The sequence below is a fragment of the Netta rufina genome, assembly GCF_964035555.1.
Source record: "Netta rufina genome assembly, chromosome: 5".
In the NCBI taxonomy this organism is placed as follows: domain Eukaryota; kingdom Metazoa; phylum Chordata; class Aves; order Anseriformes; family Anatidae; genus Netta; species Netta rufina.
The window spans coordinates 32218338-32223743 of record NC_140128.1 but is presented as its reverse complement, the minus strand read 5'-3'; positions in this window follow the sequence as shown (position 1 = coordinate 32223743).

The following is a 5406-nucleotide window of genomic DNA, read 5'->3' as shown; positions in this document are numbered from 1 at the left end:
ACATCTCACCCAAATACCTTGCAGAGAGCCTGTGCTCCAGAGACAGGAAGACACTTGTTTTTCTACCAGCTCACATGGAACTTCATCAGAATCTACGGAAGTTCAACATCAAACTAAATCATAAACTAAGTTCATGCAGTGAAAACCAACATTTCTACCTGAGGATACTTTTTCAGCCACAGATCTCTTAGACACTTTCATTACAAATCCTTACCAACAAAAGCAGTCCTAATGAAATCAGTTCGCTTCATTGGAACATCTGTAGGGAATAAGGACTTAAAATCTCCTTAATTTAAAATCCATTGTTTTCTTCAGGACAGTGGTCAATACTGGACCACATGCTCACCACACATAACTACTGAAATCAATAAATCTAATTCTTACTGCTACTATTTAAAAATCCAGTTAACCACATTTAATCAAAGTCAGATACACACTATCACTCTTTACTGAAATATGGCCATCAAATTTTGAAATTGTGCCATTGTTTCCGTTTCCTTGGGAACCACCTGTGATCAGAGCTATATATATTTTTTTTTTAATATTTTGTTTGTATCATTATTTCATAAAAGATGTGTCCAAAAAGGTCCTTCAAGCGGAAGACGGAAAAGAGCTACATGTAGGATACAAAATCTGAGCCTTGCCATGAGCCACCAGCTTGCATACCACCGGTGGTTAAATGCATTAAGAGAGGAGCTAGCTCCCCTGCCACGGTACACAGCAGTAACTGCACTGGCTGCTATTCCAAACCCTGAAATCAGCCATCATTCAAAATGCATACAAAAAGAGAAGGGGGTTTCATTAAATATTTTTCCAATAACGTTTGTGCCTGTAGAAGAGACTGAAATACCAGACAGCTTGATAGCAAATAAAGATACCAAATAAAGCACAGCACAGTTGCCTGCAGAAAGTAAATCTTCACCTCAGATATTTGCCTGATGCTCAGTAATATCATTGGAATCAGAAATGGAGTGCTTTATCTGCTACAAAGTGAAGCTCAACTCAGTGCAATCGGCATGTTCAGGCAACACAGTTTGACATTTGTCCCAAAGGCACACAGCAAATTAGTGTCCAGACAAATATAAAGGAGGTATTCCACCTTCTAGGTAGACTGTGCATCAGCTATGTTGATACTTACTCCTAGCTGCCCATAATCAAGCAATCAGTCACAGGATTCTCATCTGCTCATCGAAAGCACACATTTTCCAGACTGCTACGTTTCAAATGCTCCTCTTATGCCAACTACTGCATCCCTTGTACATTTTAAACACAGGGATCTGGATCTGTGGATCTTTGAAACTTTTGCTAGAAGTACTTTATCTACAGCAGATATTTGCCGCGCGGGTGCATATCTCAAATACACTTCCAGAAAGGAAATTTACTCCATGCTAATTTTAAATGAAGATCAAGAATTTTTCAGCCTTTGACCTGGTTAGCATTTTGAGACTGAAACAGCTCTCTGTACTCCTGCTGCAGATCCGGCTAAAAGTGATATATTGTTTTCTACACTGAGTATCATGCAAGGTTTGACAATGGATATGCGTATACATTTAAAAAAAAAAAAAGACAAAAGTTTTTATGAAATACTGGGTCTCCCTAAAATTGTATTTCTAAGATGGTGCTGTGCTCAATTAGCTAGTTACTTGAAAGGTTATGTATGCTGTTACTTTAGCTCTTAACAGTAAAAGACTGTCTCCTGTGGGCTTGAAATGTCAACTCTTCCTAGCAAATACCAAAATATTATCTCTGTCATATACTCATTTAAGACTTACTCTTTAGCAAGTCTTGAAATTAAGCAGTTGCTATACACTGCAATAAAACTGCCTTCAGAGAGACACACACTCATAGGCACGTGTATGACTTCACCCTTTACAAGATCTTTCTGCTATTTGTCCAAATCCCTAAAGGCATCCTCATGACAAAGAGCGATGAGCAGTGACATTTCTCAGAGGTTTTATTCAATTAAGAGGAATGGAGTTTTCCTCAAATATGGGTTTTATTTAATACTTGATGTATCAATTGTTACATTCTTCACAGAGATCTTTAACCCACTGAGTAAGAGCTCAAACTGCACGTAAGTTGCTTAACAGTTTTATTCATCCGGACACAAACCAGCTCCCTTTATTTTCTTGGCAACTGAACAATTTTAGGAAACTGTAATGAGGAAAATTGAGAAGCTTTTAAGGAAGCCTCAACCCAGTCTACCTACTGACCCTTTTTCTGTCCATACAAAGCTCCCTGCAAAAAGTAATTAAGCTAAAATTAGAGTTGAAAGGACACAAAGAATCACAGTGGAGCTGAGTGAGTTAGAAAGGAATCACAGCATCTGATGACCTTTTGGAAATTAAGTTAAATAAAAATTAAAATTGATGTAACCTATGTAAAAAACTTTGTGAAAGATTTTTATTATTATTATTATTTTTAATCAGGGAATATTCCTGATGATCACATTAAAGAGACATAGATTTTAAAATTGACATTTGTACCACCTGTAGGCTTTAACTTTCATGTCATATTTAAGAAGATCAGTGCTTGATGCAATTGTTCGATTGCATCACAATGTAATGCAGGCAGGAATACTTTCCAAACATTCATCCCATGCTACCAATTATAGACAAAGTTAGTTTACATGTAGCTGAAAGTACTGCCGGTATTCCATGCTACTGCCTTTCTGAAAGGAGGAAAGCAGTATTGGATCTGAAATGCAAAGAACCAAAAGGAGACTGCTTGCCCTGCTTCTCCCAGGTGTAGCTTCCTCTTCCTTCAGCAGTGTAGTAAAAAAAAGCCAAACACCCAGCACCTCCACGCACCCTTCCTCCTTCCCTTTACAGCCCTGGCAGTGCTGGGGCCAGTGGTGCTGCCATTAAGGGGGGTGATGGTGTTACCAGGCTCCTCTGCCTTCTTGAGGGTCACACGTGGATGCCTGGGTGGGTGGGTGCCTGCTTATTGCTCCCTGACTGCCCAGGGAGCCAGCTGAAAACACCATCACTGCAATCAGCTGGGCTCAGTGGACACTTCTAAGGGCCACTTTCTACAGAGTTGTGGAGGCACCCATTTTCCCTAGTCTTTCACCTGGACAGACTGAGATTCCTGAATCCAGGAAATTTAAGAAAGAATAGTTTCCTCTTGCTCTTCTACTATTGCCCCCCAGTGACACAGCAAAAGCAGAACCATACTTGGTAAAGCACAATTCTTTTAACTGGCCAGGGGTCTGTACCTCAAGCACTATGTCCTGCTGTTCTCCAGAGCAAGAAGCTCAGGGAGAGGTAGAGAAGAGATGAGCTGGCAAGGTAGGTGTTTAGCACCTCATCTCAGCTGTCAGGCAGCTCCCAGAGAAGGTGAGGCAGCAGCTGAGGCGTAGAGCTGTGCCTTATGCATGCTGGTTCATTGCTCAGATTCCCTTGATTTGACAAGTGAACCCAGCCTGGATGTTAATGGGGACATAAATTAGCAATGTTAATAGGATGCTACTCTCCCTGATGTTTTCTCACTTGCAGAATACTGTCCTGTTCTGTCTTGCTTTCCTGCTATGCAAGTGGAAAAAAAGAAAGTGCTATGAAGCTTGCTCATAATAAATATTATGAAAACAAGTTACGAGGATCAGTAGCATCAGTCTCTGGATTTAATGAAACAGAGCTTACCAGCCTAAATTGAAATGCATGGTCATACGCTGCCTCCTGTGTCTGTATAATGGCTCTAATCTTGCCTGATCAGCTTTTGCTCCTAACCTAAATGGGAGCTGGACCCAGTTTATTGCTGGGCTTTGTGGCCTGAAACATGCCCATGGCAGCCTATGGGAGGAAAATATGCACGTCCCCAGTTCATTCCCCAGCAGTACAGCTGGTACGTAGAGGCAGTGAGTCACCGTACTTGGCTTACCTGGAGGCTTCCCTCACCTCCAGGAGGTGCAGAGTAGCTCAGGCACCTGGTTTGGTGACCGTCCTGAAATCCCACCCAGCCATGCAGTCACCTCAATGCTAGCAGCATGTCAGATTGCACTCTCAGCCAGAGCTGACACAATCTCATGGGCTTTATTAGTTTACACAAGCAGCAGCAGAGCAGAATTTAATTTTATATGCTGATCATCCACAAGCAGGCCAAGGCCTAGCTGCATTTTGTGGTGTACCAAGAAGCAGCAGTGTAGAAAAGATTAAATGCAGCTGCTAACTCTCTTTGGCAACCGGTCAGATTGCCCACTCAGTGGGAACGGCCTTTTGCCACCTTCTGGAAAATGGCAATGGCACAGCTAAAATGGAGATAACATTTTATTATTTTTTTTTTCTCCTGAGGGGTGCTAAAACTGATCTCACATTTCCCAGTGAGAGTGGAAACCATGACTGCACATTTTCCTGCACATGAGAATAGATATGCTAAATTTTCAGCTCTTAATATGGATATTGCAAGAGGCTGAAGAAGAACATCGGCAAATATAGGTCTCGTTGTCAGCTAAAGATTTCTTTCCCAGTTTTCATCATTACTTTCTTCCCAAGACGGGCAGATACCCGGTGACTTCTCATCCTTGTACACCACAGAGGGGTGCAATAAAAAGAGAGGTCATCTCAAAATTCAGTAGCATATTTCAAGATTCTTCTTTATGTTGAGTATCCCCATTAAACGCATCACAAATAAAGCAAGGATTGGGCTTAATCAATTCTATACCATGTAAGAATTTAAAGATAACTCTTAGCAACTGGGACATTTTCCACACACTGATGCTCCAGAGGACATCACAGCCCGTGATAACCTGTCCTGCATGAGCAGATAAGCATACCAAAAGGATGAGAAACAAGCCCTACAAAGCACCACACATCACGGCACCCTGGCCAGGAGCTGCACTGCCCGTTTCCTTCTCTCTTGGCCATCCTCAGAGCACTGAGAGAGAAGGGAAGTGGGGCAACAGGGAGAACACAAAACAGCCAGCCTGACTTACTTTCTCTCTCTCTCTGTCTCTCTCACATTCCTCCTGCCTCCACTCTATTTATCATTCTTTCCTTCCTGTCATTTTTTGTGCTAAGAGCCCTCTCTTCTGCATTTCCAGCTATAGGAAACAGATCTGTTATGCATCCATGCTTCATGACGATTGTCCCATTCACTGGTAATCACAGTGGGAAATCATTCTCTTCTTGTCCTAACCTCTTCCTTTTGTAATTTGAAGCCTTTATCAAAATCTGAAACTATTACTGATGTAAATAATCCCATTGATGCAAATGAAATTACCTTGCTGCAGATAACTCCTGAAAATTGGAGGACATTTCCTAATCATTTAACACTTATGTTAACAAATTCTATGATTTTTCCCTCTTTTGACAATGCATCAAATGCAGTAGTGTGCTCTAGGAAAAGAAAATAGAAAGACAAGTGAACCACCTCTGGCATTCTCTCAAAATTATAATAATCTTTAAGCTG